At 39.4% G+C, this 17,381-nt stretch overlaps 1 long non-coding RNA gene across 1 annotated transcript; it reads right to left on the bottom strand.

Annotated features, from left to right (window-relative positions):
• Positions 1 to 308: 308 nt before the first annotated feature.
• On the bottom strand, positions 309 to 16,131 carry LOC138142592 (uncharacterized). Its single transcript, XR_011163480.1, has 2 exons — positions 15,852 to 16,131; positions 309 to 659 (listed from the first exon to the last, which is right to left on the bottom strand). It is a non-coding gene; the product is annotated as an uncharacterized lncRNA (long non-coding RNA).
• Positions 16,132 to 17,381: the final 1,250 nt, after the last annotated feature.

Raw genomic sequence — 17,381 nt, 5'->3', positions numbered from 1 at the left:
GCTCATTTTGTAGATGAGAAAACTAAGGCAGGCAAGGTTAAGTGACTTTTCCCAGGGTCACATATCTAGCAAGCATCTGAGGCCAAGATTTGAACTCAGGAAGATGAGTTTCCCTGACTCCAGAACAAGTACTCTATTCACTGTACCACCTAGCTGCCCCATACCCCCTATTAGTTACCAGTTATCGTTTCAGTATCATCCTGCCAGTTAATCTCTCATGAATATAATTGATACTATTGATACTCTCATGATATAATTGATACTATTTATTAGCACACAGGTTATCTTTTCACCAACTTAACATCAAATGGATTTCATAAACTATGCATTTATAAAGAAGATACATAGCAAGAATAAAAGTACAAAAAGGGGGGAGGAGGAGTGGGATGAGGTACACTCTCTTCTCCATGATCCCAGTCCCCAGGGCTCAAAGTCCAAGTTATTTCCAAATCAGACATGGCTAATGGATGGAGTTGATCCCTTGCTGCAGCAGGACGTTGTCTCAGTCAGCCTCCTTCTGGAATGGGTCAAGCAGGTCACTTCTCATGGCCTTGCTAGCTCACTTGACTGCTTCTGGAAAACTCTGGCATGAACTTCAGTTCCTGGACCTCTGGTGGCTCACTTCCTATGTTTTGAAGTCACATCCAATACACCTTTCTCTAAGAGGAGGAAAGAATAAATACAAGAGAGAGAAGCAACAAGACCACAAACTCATGATTTCATATTGACCCTGATTGGGAGAATAGCTCTCCCTAGCACTTTCCTCACCTGGTGACTCATAGCAGTTATAGACACTCAAATGTAGTAGCCAGGCAGTAAAGATAGAATTGGAGCTGTCCCTTTAAGATTGTTTTCTTCTCTGAAGTGGAGAGCCAGGCCTCTTCATTCCATATAAGGACAAACTTAGAGGGGAAGGCTTGCCAGACTCTGACATTTGCACACGTTCCTAAGACTGGGCTGTCATTGGCCAGTATCTTCATCCTTACCCTGAACCAGAATCTGTCTCTTTTTTACTTCTGGTATTTAAAATCAAACAGAATAAATATCTTGCCTATGATGACCAGCAGAGTACAGTGGGGAAAAAATCACTAGATATCGAGTCAGAAGAACTGGGTTAAAATCCCAGCTCATTCCCTGTGTGACTTCAGGCAAATTGCTTAACATCTCTGGGCTTTCTCTTCCTCAACTGCAAAATGAGGTATTTAGACTAAATGACCTCTAAGATTCTTTTTGACCCTAGAGCTGTGATCCTATAAATGTTTCAAATACTTGAGGACAGAGACACCTTCTTCCCTAAGCCTTGCTATAAGGAGAGAGGAAGGAAGGAACAAGAGGGAGTAAAAACATGGCAACAGAGTGAGCTCACTGAATAGCAGAAAATTTGTGTTGGGGAGTAGTAGGAAATGAGATTAGAAGGTTAGGTTGAGGGCAGCTAGGTGGTGCAGTGAATAGAGCACCAGCTCTGGAGTCAGGAGGACCTGAGTTCAAATCCGACCTCAGACACTTAACACAAAAACTAGCCATGTGACCTTGGGCAAATCACTTGACCCCAGTTGCCCTCCAAAAAAAAGCAAAGAAAAAGAAAGTTAGGTTGGGATCAGAGAGTGCTGGATCTTGAATTTAGCCAGTAGGCAATCATGAGTCACTGAGGGTCTTTAAGCATATTATACTGCAATTAATGATGTTATTCAAGTATGTATACTTGAAGATGGATTTGAAGGGACTGATCTCCTTGGACATTAATAATCTAAAAAATTGCTGACTGCTTAAAATGCCCATAAGGGAAGAGTTTGATATTTTAGGGCATTATTGCAAAAGTGAGTTTAAGAATAAATGGTTGCAGGGGCGGCTAGGTGGCACAGTGAGTAAAGCGCTGCCCCGGAGTCGGGAGGACCTGAGTTCGGTTTTGGCCTTAGACACTTAACACACACACAAAAAACTAGCCAAGTAACCTTGGGCATGTTACTTAACCCCAATTGCCCTCCAAAAAGACAAAAAAAAAAAAGAATAAATGGTTGCGGGGCAGCTTGGCGCAGTGAAGAGAGAGCCCACCTTGAAGTCAGAAGGACCTGAGTTCAAATGTGACCCCAGATACTTGACACACTTACTAACTGTGTGACCTTGGGCAAGTCACTTAACCCCAATTGACTTGCCTTCCCCCCTCCCCAACCCTCCCCCAAAAAAAGAATTGTTGCTTAAGTTCTAAAAGGCAGGAATTCATTAAAAAATGACTGTCCCAAATGCCTTATGTCAAATAAAACAGATTACACTGAAGGATATCAGACTTCAAGGAAATGTTTCCATTTTATATTTAAGGGGGTAAGAGAGTTTGGGACAAAGGGTGGGGCTCAGATTAGGGCAGAATAAGCATAGTAGCAGTAACAATATATCTTACATAGAAAAGTTTATAGAGGGAGGGGAATGAAATCCTATTGTATTTCCTTACTCAAATTTCACATCACAAGCATTTAAAGGATTTGTATTTCAGTAGATGAACAAAGTTCTGATTTTTGTCCTCAGACGTAATTCTTCATAGACCTGTTTACAAATACTTGTCTTCAATCCACTGTTATACTTTTAATAAAGCATGAAAACAAACAAAAAACCTAATAAGACTGACTTCTAAAGGTGTCTGGGATAGATTTGCAGGGAGGAAGGCTAGCTAACTTTTAGCCATTGTTACTTTTTAATGTCTTAGCACCCTATTTTATCAGGTGAGCTAGCCTCATTGTAGCAGGGCCCTCAGGAGAGGAGAATCCCAAAGGCTGAGAGCTAGAAAGAACCTTAGGCATTATCTAGTTCAACCCCTCATTATACAGCTGGGAAAACTGAAGGTTGGAGACATTTAAGTGACCTGCCCAATGACATGTGGATAGTAAGTGTTGAAGGGGGGATTTGAACCCAAGTCTTCTGACTCCAAATCTAGAACCATTTTCACTGTATCAGATTTCATGAGTAAACTGTGAAAGGCTAAAGAACTACTGAAGAGAATAGATGCTAACCACACCCCCTTCCTGTAGGGGAAATAAAATCGGGATTGCTTTAAAGAGGGATTAAAGAGCCTTGAGAATGACCACTGGTACAATTTTTCCTAGGGCCAGTTAGTGTTGTGTTTTTTTTTTTTTAATCAATGCTTCTGGAAGTCTGAACTGTGCAATTCCTTAACAATAATAGTGGCACTAATTATGTTGTATGGATATTATTGTGCCATGAGAAAGAATGAATAGGATGGTTTTGGAGAAACTTGGGATGACTTGTATGAATTGATGCAGAGTGTATTGAGCAGAAACAAAACTAATACAATAAGAATGATACAATAGCAATATTATAAAGGCAAACCAAGACTTTGAAAGACTTGAGAACTTGATCATGGCAAAGGTCAACAACAATTCCAGAGGACCATCGAAGAACTATGCTACCCACCTCATGATAAGTGAATCATAGATTTAAGAGGCGGAATGAGACATGCCTTCTTGGACATGGCCTTTATAGGAATTTGTTTGGCTTGATAATGTATATCTGTTATAAGGATTTTGCTTTTCTTTCTTTGGGGGGGGCGTGGGGAGAGAAGTGAGAGGGAGAGAGTCTAGGCATAGGATTCCAACTCCCTCCTCACCAAAGGAGAAGAGAAAAAGAACAGAGGGAATGCCATAAGGAATCACAGGCAAGCAGGACAACTTTGAAAGTTACATGTTGAATTATTTATACATGTTAAAAGAAAAGCAAGTGATTTGTGTGCAGTCTTCTCTATTTCACATGGTGCAGGGAAAAGCTCAATTCATTTGGTGTTTGTTGAATTCAGAATAAAAAAAAAAGAGAAAAAAATAATAAAATATTTACATGGTGTCTTATTTACATGATCCCATTTGATCCCCAGCAACCCTGTGAGGTGGACAGGACTTATCATAGATGGGAAACTGAGGCCCCTAGAGATGAAATTATTTGTTCACAGTCCCACCTGGCAAGTGACAGAACAGGTTAGCCTCCAAATCCAAAGAAAGCATGCTCATTCCTACCTCACAGCTGCCTCTTTTCCACCAGAGCTCATTAGCATTCATTGTGAATTTTAAAAACACTAGTCCATACAAACACCTTTAAGTTTCTTCAGGTCTTGGTGTCTTGTCTGCCTTATTTCAAAAATAAATCTAAGGCAGGACAGAGGGATAGTAGAGATTACTATTAGCTTTCCAATGGCAGATGATAGGAAGGAAAACAGTAGCCACTTCTAATTCAATAGATGATTTGGTGCTTTGGAACCTAGAAAGATGCTGTCTTTCACTCCTCACTCTTCTCTCTTGTCCCCCTCCCAAACTGACCAAATGGAAATTTTTATTCATTTTTTTTTCTTCTTTAGGAAATATAGGCCTTACAAAGCATATCCCTCATAAGCCCCTGTAAAATCCAAGGAAAGCCAACGCTGGATTCAGTGACCACATGGCATTGAGCCTAAAACCAGGGACTGGCTCCCATACCTTCAACTAACTGCTTGGTCCCTGGCAAATTGCTTATAGACCCTTAGGGAAACAGTTCCAACTTTCAAATTGATTACAAAGCCCCAGAACAAGCTAATTTTGGCAGCTTTTAATTTTTCAAATCCAATTATCTCATTTAAATCCAATTGAGGCTGTTTTATAGTGGATGTTTCACAGACTAATGAGTTTTCTCATCTCACTCATCCATCTGTCCTAATTAGATTGTGAGACCCTCCATCAGAGTTTTATCTCCTATGTGCAAAAACTGTCGCACAGGATCACTTAATGTTAATTAAAGTCATTAGCTCCATTGTATAAGTGAAGCACTTGACCTGTACTCCCTATACTCTCAATCCTTAATAAGTGATTTATTCACAAATCAGTTTAGATTGAACCCCTTATACTTTTCAAATTTCTATAATGTGTAAAAGAGCTTCCTCTACAAATAATCACACTTTCTGAAATAAGAGGTTCATTTTGTACCTGAAATTCTCTCGGCACCATTAAAAACTCACAAACCCTCAAAATTCTGTAAGAAAGATAGTTGAGGGGCGGCCAGGTAGCACAGAGAGTAAGAGCACTGGCTCCAGTGTCGGAATGACCTGGGGATCAAATCCGGGCTCAGATACTTAGCACCACACCCAGAAATAACTGGCCGTGTAACCTTGAGCAAGTTACTTAACCCCAATTACTTAAAAAAAAAAGAAAGATAGTTGACAGCATTAGTCCCATTTGGCAAGAAGAGAAACTGAGGCAGAGAATGAACGCTAGAAAGAACTATAAAACCTCACTAATTCATACTTACTCTGAAGGGTGGCTAGGTGGCGCCATAGGGCACAGAGCATTAGGGCTGATCTGCATTCAGTGACTTCAGACACTGTCTGGCTGTGTGACCCTGGGCAAGTGACAACTTCTGTTTGCCTCAGTATCCTCATTCATAAAATGGGGATAATAATAGCACCTATCCCCTACAGTTTTTGTAAGGATCAAATGAGATAAGTTTTAATGCACTTAGCACAGTGCCTGGCTCATAGTAAATGTTATATAAGTGTTTGTTAGGGTGCTGTGTGGAATATGTATCCATAGTTCCAATTCTACATAGTTTTCTAGTGACTTGATGAGGCTCAAGCGTGTTCTCCTTGAGTTTCTTCCCCAATGCCTTGTAACTACTATAGTCTCATCAAAATCCATGAGTTAGTTCTTAAACAACGTGAAAATTAATATTCTATCATGACTCTCCATGATTACCTTAGTTCATGGGTCCAGGGATTACTCACCAACAAATTGACTGCACAATTTAACAAATAGGCCTGATTCTACATAATTCTTGTAGGTCAGTGGTGGTCTTGGTGCTTGCAAAGGCCAACCTCAATCCAATAGAGAAAAGGGAAAAAGAAAATCAAATCCCCTCTCAGAGAGAAGATCTGGTTTCATTTAGGGGTCTAATAGGAATAAAGCATCTAGTATTGACTGGAAGTCACTCCCCAACCTTCAGGAGAGAAATCAAATTGTTGCGGGTGAACACCGAATACAAATTCAACGAGTCAATAACAGGGTATGGTAGCCAAAAAAGCTAATGCAGCCTCAAACTACATTAAGAAAGGTAGTGCATCCAAGAATACTCTGCTTTGGTCAGACCACACACATAGTAATGGATTTAGTTCTGGGTACCACATTTTAGGAAGGATGTCAATGAACTGGGGAATGTCAAGGAGGCCAAGGAGTGTCCTCAAATTCATGACCCATGAGCATCAGTTGAAAGTACTCTTCATGTTTTGCCTGGAGAACAGGTGGTTTGGCTGGGGCTGGGGAGGGAGGATGACATTATCACTGCCTTTAAGTAGTTGAAAGGCTATATTGTTACAGATTATATTTGCTCTATTTGGCCACAGAAGGCAAAATTGGAGTAATATGCTGAAGTTGGAAAAAGGCAAAACTAGATCTGATGCAAAGAAAATGTCCTAACAATAAGAGCTATCCAGCAGTAGAATCAGCTGCCTCATAAAGTAGTGGGGAACTCACCCGATGGAAGTCTTCAAGCAAAAGTTGGATGACTTATTTGTCAGGCAGAGGAGAGAGGATTCTTATTTGGGTCGAACTGGATAGACTTTGAAGTAATTTTCAGCTCTAAAATTCTGAATTTATTGAATTAATCAAGTGTGAATTAATGACTCGCCAATCATTCAACAAGCATTTATTAAGCACCGAGTTTGACAGACATTGTAGAAGGCTTTGAAAATGTGAGTACAAAGAATGAAACAATCCTTACTTGCAAGGAATTTATTGTCTAATGGGGAAGACAGGAAGATAGATAGATAACAGAGTGATACAGTTACAGAAACACGCAGATATGTATGTACAGAATAAATATAAATACAAAGTAGTTACAATGTAATTTGAGAGGCATAGCAATAAAAGGGATCAGGAAAGGCTTTCTATAGAACAAAAAGTCTGAGGATCTCAAGAAAAGTAATAGCAAAAAATAGGAAGGAAAGAGATCTGTACCAGATCTCAAACTACTACTACTACAATCAAAGGGTTCCAGGTATTGTCCAGGCAATAGAATAAGCTTATTGTCTAGTGGCCAACCCGACTATGAGAGGACAGGCTCAACAGTTAAAAGTTGGCCAAAAGGGATAACCCTATGGACATTCTGTTACTTTTGTGTTGTAAAAGGCATTTGATAAGGACTCCTTTTCTTTGTCTATTTTTCCAAATAGTATATATAGTATTGGAATCAAATGTTCATTAAATGTTGTTAGAATTAACTTGTGAATCCATCTGGCCCTTGGGATTTTTTCTTAGGGAGTTGATAGATGGCTTGTTCAATTTCTTTTTCTTAGATGAGGTTGTTTCTATTTCTTCTTCTGTTAAGCTGAATATTTATATTTTTGTAAATATCCATCCCTTTCACTTACATTGTCAAATTCATTGGCATTTAATTGGGCAAAATACTCCTAATAGTTGCTTTGATTTCCTTTTCATTGGTAGTGAATTCACCCTTTTCATTTTTGATAATAGTAATTTGGTTTTCTTCTTTCTTTTGTTCAATTAGATCAACCAATGGTTTATTCATTTTATTGATTTTTCATAAAATCAACTCCTAGCTTTATTTATGAGTTGAATGGTTTTTTAACTTTCAATTTTATTAATCTCTCCTTTGATTTTCAGAATTTCCCAATTGGTGTTTAATTGGGGGTTTTCAATTTGTCTTTTTCTAGGGTAGTTTTTTTTGTTGTTTCCCAATTCATTGATCTGCTCTTTCTCTATTTTATTGATGTGAATTAGAGACATATACACTTTCCCCTAATTACTGCTTTGGCTGCATCCCACAAATTTGGGTATGTTGTTTTATTCTCCTCATTCTCTTTAATGAAATTTTGATTGTTTCCATGATTTCATTCTATCTTTTTTTAAGTGGGACCCATGAATACATTAGCCTACATGTCAGATGCCTTTTTCTACATTGCAGGGTCTTGACTTCCAGTAGCTGTGATAAAGCCCCAGGTATTCATTCCTAAATGAACCACCTAATTTCAGAGTTGGAAGGGACCTCTAAAGTGGTCTAATCCAACCCATACCTGTCAGACAATTGCTCCTACAACATCCCTAACAAGCAACTACCCAGCCTTCACTTGAAGACTTCAGGTCTGGGAACACCCACTGTCTTCTGAGGTAGCTCATTTCATTTTTCAGATAGCTCTAATTTTATATCTTCTTCCATTGCTTTTCATTCTAATTTCTGAGGCTACAAAAAAGTCTAGCCCTTCTTCCAGGTGGCAGCCCTTCTAATAATAATAATTGAAGATTACTATCATGGTCCATTTAAGACTTCTTTTCTCTGGTCTAAACATCCCCAGTTGCCTCCCTGTAACTCCTTGTACGTCATGATCTTCAGTCTCTTTTGATCTCTTTTGGCTCCATTTGACTCAATATCCTTCTTAAAATGTTATGCTCAGAACTAAATCAATGCTCCAGGGTGTGTTCTTATTAAGGCACAGTACAGTGAGATTTTTACCTCCTACATTGGAACACTATGCCTCTCTCATTTGTATTCACAGATTTGCCTGTAGACAAAAATGTAAAGTAGACAAAGTTTATCTTCAGAGTCATCCTGTGTCTTAATGACTTCCCCCCTTATTTCTCCTACAATGTTCAGGTCCCTAATGCAACTTTCTGGTTGCTAAGGGCTCCCACTGTGCTTCATCCTTACCTTTGTTGGGAGAAACTGGGATATTTTTACTTAATAGACCATATAGAAGTGGCACCTAGAGTCTAGAAAGCCATTCATTCTTTAGGGAAATTATGAAGGAATCAGGTTTGTTAAGAGCATCCCTTTGGAAAGTATTATTTTAGTTCTACTAATGAACTAAGAACCAGGAAGTTCTGAAAACAGGAATTACATGGGAGGTAATAAATTCTCATATAGAATGTTAGAGCTGAATGGGAGTATAGAGATTATCTCATCCAATCCTCCCATTTGACAGATGAAGAAACTGAGGCTCAGAGAATTAAAGTATTCAAGGTTATGCAGATAGTAAGTGGAGGTGTGAAAAGTAAGATTCACCTAAGTCTGAGGGGAATTTAGACTGGAAGACAGAATTGTATCTAGTTCCTCAAAGAACAGTTCTAGGTCTACATGTCTTCCAGGGAGGAGGAACCAGGAAGTGGAGGTAAGAATTATAAATCTATCTGTCTGTCTGTCTATCTATCTATCTATCTATCTATCTATCTATCTATCTATCTATCTATCTATCCATACATATATAGAACATATTGAAAAATATATAGATAATATATTAATATGATATATATATACACATTATACACATATACATATATATGAAAGTTTAAAAGTTTAGCTGAAGCCGAAACAAACACTAAAAACCCATAAAAATGAACCTTTCTTTAATACATGCAATAGTTATTTAAAATCGAGTCAATATTATTTGTCTTTTTTTTTTTGGAGGGGGGAAGGCAGGGCAATTCAGGTTAAGTGACTTGCCCAAGGTCACACAGCTAGTAAGTGTTAACTGTCTGAGTCTGGATTTGAACTCAGGTCCTCCTGACTCCAGGGCTGTCCCCAAGTCAACATTATTTGTAATGAAAAAGTGCAGAAATAGAAAAGGCCATCCCAACATATACTAGCTCAGGAGTTATGCTTCTCAGAGCTTTTATCTTCTGCACATAAGCAGACTCTCCCCTTGAGACAGAGAGGTTATATATATTTCTTAATATATTCATATACATATATGTGTATATGTGTGTGTGTTTGTAACACATATACATACACACAGATATATGTCTACATGGCTGTATGTATATATATGTATGTATATCCCTTCCAGCTTGGTTGGATCTGTCAGAGGTCCTGCTGGCCCAGGATGTCCTCCATAGCATGGTAAGACATCAAAGGAGAATGTCATTGGGGGCTAGAAATAACCATGACCCAAAATAGAAAAGGAGACCCATAGGCAACTAGGAGGTTGGCATCTAATCAGCAGGGCATGCCAAGGTTCCTGCAGAAGGAGAAGTGGAAGGGGAAGAGAATAAACACTTATTAAGTGCTTGCTGTGTGCCAGCATTGTTGTGCTAAGTGCTTTGCAAACATTATTACCTTATTTGATCCTTACCCAACCCTGTGAGGTAGGTGCTGACTCCAAGCCCAGCACCCTGTGCTGTACCACCAGTTGTGAACAGGCCAAGCCCAGATTTCTTTCCTAGGCTGGGACAGGATTATATATATTCTTAAGAATATAATATATATAATATAATAAAACAGGCATGTATTATCTATACAGATATATATTATCTATATGCATATATAAATATCTACTATAAGAATATATTAAGAAATGTATTATATTATATATTATCTCTTTGTCTCAAGGTGGAGTCTGCTTATGTGCAGAAGATAAAAGCTCTGAGAAGCATAACTTCTGAACTAGTATATGATGAAATGGCCTTTTCTATTTCTGAATTTTTCCTTTACAAATTATGTCAATTCTCGATTTTAAATAGCTATTGTTTATATTAAAGAAGGTTCACTCTTAAGGTTTTTAGTGTTTGTTGTTTTTTTACACTAAATGGGTGCTGAATTTTGTCTTCAACTAAACTTTTCTACTCACTGTTCCCTAAACATCCCTAATCCATTTTTCATTTCCCTTGTCAGAAATCTTTTCCCACACCTTCCATGTCTAAGTCCTGTCCTTTCTTCAAGACTCATCACTAATACAAAGCCTTTTGTCACTGCCTCAGTCTTTAATGATCATTCATTCCTCTAAAATTCCTGTAACACTAACCATCTCTGTCCCTTAAGTTGGCATTTAACATAGACTAGATTTTTTTGTTCTATCCATTTTATTCAGAACAAAATTGTGATCTCCATTAAGGTACGGACTTCATCTTACTACCCAAGTATCTAGATCAGAGGTGGAGAAAACTGTGGCCTCAAGGACATATATGATCTTCTAGGTCCTCAGGTGTGGCTTTTTGACTGAGTCCAAATTTTACAGATCAAACCCTTTTATTAAGGGAATTTGTTCTGTGAAGTTTGGGTTAGGTCAAAGGGCCAAATTTGAGGACTTAGAGGGCCACACATGGGCTTGGGGTTGTAGGCTCCCCACCCCTCACTAGATTAATCATAACAATAACTGCCATTTACATATATGTCTCACTTTCAGATTTCTAGATGATTCACAAATCCTATTTGTGCCTCAAAACAACTTTGAGGTTGCTTCAACAGGTATTATTACCGTCCCAGATAAGGAAACTGAAGTTCAGAGAGATTGCGACTTGCCTGTGGTCCCATAGCCATATAAGCAGAGAAGCAGGGTTTCAACCCAGGCCTTCCTGACTCCATGACCGGTAGCACTCTATTCACACACAATGCTTACTCTCACTGATCATTGTAACCCTGGCTTGTTGATGATAACTATGGTGATAATTCATCAGGATCTGCTGTTCTACTAGACCATTCTGGCAGGGATACATTCTGGCATAGAGCCAGATCCAAGTGGTGCCACAGATGTTTAGGACATCAAGAATGGTAATATCTTGAATCTAGCTGGTACCAGGAGTGGATAGGATTCCTCTGCTTGAGAAGACAATGAAAATTTTTGGGACAAACAACAGAAGAGTTTAGAAAAGCCTGTCTCCTAGGGATCCAGCCTCATTTCAGGATGTTGGTTGAAATCCAGAGCAGATTCTATGAACACAAGGTATATACGCATGATTAATTGTGTCTCTAAAGTGAGAGAAGTTAGGAAAGGAGCCTCAGAACATGAGACACTGTCTCAATTGTTCATTTTAACTTTTCTAGATTCTTTAGAATAGCTTCTATCCTTTTGCTTTTCCCTTTTTTTCCATTTAAACTTTCAATATTTTCCAATTCAGTTTGCCTAGATCTGACCCGGTCTGGAGGTTTCACCAATGAAATCATTTGATGAAGTTCCTTGCTTAATGTTTGGGGGATGAGCATTTGCAACGGGGTTAAAAGAGGTTTCTTGGCAGTTGTCAGAACAAAACAATAGATTCTCTGTCTTTGCAGATTCTACACAGAACTCTGGCCTTTGCCTCTTCTTGGGTAACATGTTATTCTCAGACATGTTGGGTTTCATCCAGGTCTGGTCTTCAAGCCTATTCATGAGTTATTCCCTTTGTGCAAATGAAAAACATCAGTGGCCAAAATGATTCTGAATGTCTTAAACTGTTAGGTTTCCTGTAAGATGAACGGCCATTTTGGAGACTTGGCACTCATCATTACATTTCTTCATTTCAAATTCCCAAGTGTACTTGTCTCCCCGTAGTGTTGCAAACTGCTTGCTCAGCTATTTAAGGCCTTTTATTTTTATTGGAAACCCCTTGCCAAACTTTGGTCACATTTCACCCTGGCTGATTCATGCTTTTATCTTTTCTCAGCTAGACAAATGTGTAATGCCTTATTTGCTAGACTACCAAGCAGACCAATTTCCAGGATTCAGCTTGTATAAAATAGACCTACCAGGGTAATGTGCTGTGTAAAGAATCCCAAACACATTCTTAAGGAAGGCCTGGCAGAACTTCCTTGATGCTTCTCAACAAAGCAATAGGAGCTCAAATTGCATTTTAATCACTAGGCATTTAAGGTTCTGGTGGTTCTCCAGATCTCTTGGATGCCACTCGATAGCAGGACTTTTCATTGCTGAATTTAGATACCACATCTTGGAGTTTAGGAAATACTAGCATCCCAACACCTAGCATAGTGGCTTTCTCGGGGTAGATATCTTGTAAATGCTGGTTTATTGGAATTGAATTGGCAAGTTGCCACTGACAGAAATGTACCTAAATCTTCACAAAGTTCTGTTTTCTTTAGCTCACTTGCATTCTGTGGTATTGGTTAACACACTAAATTAAATATCAAGTTTTTTTTTCCATTTCCTTGTTTATATTCATATTCTTTTCCATAGTGTCAGCAGATATTTAGTCTTAGCAAAAAATAATAAATCACCACTCTCCCTGCCCTAAGCCTCTCCGAACACTGATCCATCCTTCACATACCTCCCAACATGATTATCTTTAAGTGAAGGTCTGACTGTATCACTTCCATACTCAAAAAACTCTAAGGGTTCCCTATTGCCTCAAAGATCAAATATAGTCAACAAATATTTATTTGATGTTTCCTTTTTGCCAGGTACTGTGCTAAGCACTGGGGATACAAAAATAAGCAATAAGAATGACTATGCCCGACCTCAAGGAGCTTGCCTTCTAATGGGGGAAGACAACACATGAAAAGCAGGGAGTAGTGGAAGGGCAGGCAGGAGCTTTGAAGCATAATTGAATTGGGCCCTTTCTCAAAGTGGAGGCTTCCAAGAGATCTGGCAATAGCAGTAGGGGCTCTCCAGGGAAGGAGTGAGAAGGCAGCAAAAGCATGATGGGAAAGTCTAAGGAGACTCCTTCACTTGACATTTAAATCTCCCTTTTTGACATTTGCATGTCCCCTTCCTACCTTTCTAATCTTCTTATACTCTACTTCCTCACACTCTGTAATCCAGCCATATTACTGTTCCTACTCACTGATTCTGGAAGACACTCCATCTCCTATCTCCATACTTTTGCACTTGGTTGTAACCCCTGCCAGTGATGCACTCCCTCCTCACCTCTGCCTTTTGGACTTGTTTTCTCTTAAGACCTAGCTCAAGGACCACTTTCTTCATTAATCCTTTCCTGGTGTTCCCAGGTACTACTGCACCCTCCCCAAACTACCTCGAATTCATTTTGTACATGGTATATGCTATAAATACTTGAGCGTGAGGGGAGTACTCTTTTCTTCCTAATGAGAATGTAAGCTCACAAGGGCAGGGTCAGCTTCATTTTTGTCTTTGTACAGTGCCTGGAAAGTAGTAAGATCTTCAGAGTGCTTGCTAATTAATTGATTGGGTTGTGCAAATAAAAGTCTCTATTAGGCCAGTGTTTCAAGGTCACAATGCTTTTCTGTGTCACAGAGGGAGCAGGTTTACACTTTAACCAAGGAAAATAACCTTGAGTCAGTTTGATGCTAGGGGTAGAATTAAATGGCACTTGCAACCTGGTACAGTTGAAGGAACATTAGAGCCAGAAGGCAAGGGTTCGAATTCACTCTTTTGACCTTGGACAAGCCACAATTTCTTTGGGCCTCAGTTTCTTCATTTGAAAAAATAGTGGCGTTGGAGTAGATGTCCCCTGATGTGTCTTCCTGCTGTTCCTTTATGATCTTATGAGTCTAATGGTTCCTAGCATTCAGGACCAGGCCTACATGTGATGTGAGGTATAATGCCGCCCCCCCCCCCCCCATATGACTCCTTCCTCCACTCTTCACTGCGTGGTCAAGGTACCTAAAGGTTCCAGATATAGAGCAAGTGCTTTGAGTTAAGGCATTAAGTTTCTGAGACACACCTGTTCTAATGCAAATGTTGTTACCTGAGAAAAGTAACACACTAGCTAAATCATTACCACCTTAATATAATTCATTTATCATATTAACTAGTCTCAAAAGCCAGGATTGAAAGAAGGGTGGATGTTTTGGCAAGTTTTAATGCAGTAGAGGTCTAGCCAGAGGTGTCAAACCTGGTGCTGGCCAGCAGGGGGCATAGAGGCCCACAACACTCCTAAACATCCCTTCTCCCCCAACTATATTAAAATGTAATTGGGAAATACTTAACAAAATGAATAAAAACACAATGAAACATAGACAACATCACATTTTAAAATTAAATCGATACACACAGATTAGCAGTGCTCATTTTTCCTTGAGTTTGACATCCCTAGTTTAATCTAGAGCTCAGGGAAGGCAGACCTAAATGATATGTCCTACTGAGACAGAAGGGGTCTGAACATGGGAGTAGAGGTGGCCAAAGACTGTGTACTTGACATTTTTGCACACGTGCTTTCTGTGGGAGAGTTAGGGCATTGCCAGCAGTCTTTGTAGAATTTCATCCATGGGCCAACAGCTTCCTTTGGATCTTCTTAGATGACTGATAGTTTTAGGGGGAGGGAGGGATTAAGCATTTACTAACACATGCTATACAATACTTATACTTCATGTCAGTCACTGTGCTAAGTGCTTTTTACAAAATTATCTCATTTTATTCTTTCGACAACCCTACAAGGGAGGTGCTATTATGACCCTTATTTTGCAGTGGAGGAAACTGTGGCAAACTTGAGGTTAAGTGACTTGCCCAGGGACTCACAACTAATAAGTTTCTGAGGCTGGATTTGAACTCCTGACTCCAGGCCCAAAGCTTTAAACACTCTCCACCAGCTGCCTCTATAATAATAATAATAACTATAATTTATAGAGATATTTAAATTTTTAAAGTTTTAAATATTTATAGTGCTTTACAACTACTATCTCATTTTAGCCTTACAACAACCCCAGGAAGGGAGATACTATCATTATTCCCATTTTACAGATGAAGAAAGTAAGTCCTACAGAAGTTAAGTGACTTCCTCAGGGTCACACAGCTAGCAAATATCTAAGCTGAATTTGAACTCAAGTAATTTCCTGACTCTGGGGCAGCTAGTTGGGGAAGTAGATAGAGCACTGGGCTTAGAGTCAGGAAGACATGAGTTCAAATCCAGACTCAGATGCTTCCTAACTATATGACTCTGGGCAAGTCACTTAATCCTGTTTGTCTCAGTTTACTCATCTGTAAAATGAGCTGGAGGAGGAAATGGCAAACCTTTCCAGTATCATTGCCAAGAAAACCCCAAATGGGGTCATGAAGAGTTGGATATGACTGAACCGTAATAACAATAATCCTGACTCCAAGTCCAGCATTTTTTCCACTGTACTTAACTATCATCTTTACAAGATTATAGAAGGCCAGACAAGCATATGGTTCTTGGAGCATCAGCACTTACCCTCTTCTTCTGACTGCTCCCCCTGTTCCACATGAGTCAGATATTTTGTCTGGATAATGCCGGTAGAATTGGGCAAAGAAGCCGGGGCATTTATTAGGTTCATTCTCAGCATTTGTCTAAAGGTCCATAGCTATTCCAGGCCAAGGACTAATACTGTCCCCTGCTCATTCGGTAAATCCCAAATAATCCCTAACCTGCTACTCCACTGTCCTCCATCCGCTGAGGAGGCAGAAGGCAGGAAAGGGGAAGGGAGCAGTAGGGAGACACTTTATTGCCTCCTCTGAGGGTGAGGCCAGTCAGTATATATAGAGGGATAGGAGCATATCATTGTCTTAGACTACAGAAAAATATATGTGACATGAATGAATTTATCATGCAAAGAAGCAAGATACTACAGTAGGCAAATATTCAACGGGGAATCAGGAAACTCGGGTTCTAGTGTTGTCTCTGACACTCTCACTAAATCAGCAAGCTTTTATTAAGTGTCTAATATGTGCCTAGTGTTTTGTGTTAGGCCCTGATGACACAGAGAGAAAAATGAAGTAACCCTTACCTTCAGAAATTTACATTGTAACTGGAGAAAGAACATTACACAAATGTAAGATAAATACAGGGTATTCTGGGGCAAGGGCGGGGGGGAGCACTGCTAACTGGGGGAATCAGGAAATGCCACATGTAGGAGAGAATGATTATTATAGCTAGGATTTATATAGTACTTTAAGTATTACAAAGCATATTACACATATTTTATCCTCATGCTGAGAGAGGTAGATGCTATTATTATTTCCATTTTACAGATGAGGAAATTGAGACACACAGAGATTAAGAGACTTGCCTGGGGGCAGCTAGTGGCACAGTGAATAGACCACTGTCCTTAGAGTCAGGAGGACCTGAGTTCAAATGTGACCTCAGACACTTAACACTTACTAGTTGTGTGACCTTGGGCAAGTAACTTAACCCCAACTGTCCTGCCTTCCCCCCTCCCAAAAAAAAAAAAAAAGAGAGATTTGCCTAGAATCACAAAGCTAGCAAGTATGTGAGACTGGATTTGAACTCAGGTCTTCCTGACTCTAGGCACAGTGCTCTATCCACTGTGCTGTCTTGCTGCCTTGTATTTGAGTTGAGTTTTGAAGGCATGGGAGCTAGAGTGCAACATCTGAGGAAGAGGTAGAAGGTCATATTGACTGAAATCATAGAGTATGTGAAGAAGAATGATATGTGTAGCACCGCCTCTTGAATGCCCCCTAACTCACAGTACAGGTTGAGATTTTTACGGAACAGCTACTTTTTTTTGGGGGGGGAGGGTGAGACTACTTTGAGTATAAGGCATTCTATGAATCTTCATTCCCAAAATATGTATCCTGCAAACCCTTATCAATCAATAAACATTTATTATGTACCTACTATGTGCCAGGCACTGTGCTAAATATTAAGGATACAAAAAGAAGCCAAAAGCAGTCCTTGCCTTCAAGGAGTATACGGTCTAATGACTGTTGTTGCTGTTGAGTCATTTCAGTCATGTGTGATTCC

The sequence above is a fragment of the Petaurus breviceps genome, unplaced genomic scaffold (assembly GCF_028583685.1).
Source record: "Petaurus breviceps papuanus isolate PSGF00001 unplaced genomic scaffold, PetGlider_PUasm1.0 90594, whole genome shotgun sequence".
NCBI classification, from domain to species: Eukaryota; Metazoa; Chordata; class Mammalia; order Diprotodontia; family Petauridae; genus Petaurus; species Petaurus breviceps.
Note: the sequence above shows the minus strand (reverse complement) of the source record. Positions and strands in the feature narration are given on the sequence as shown.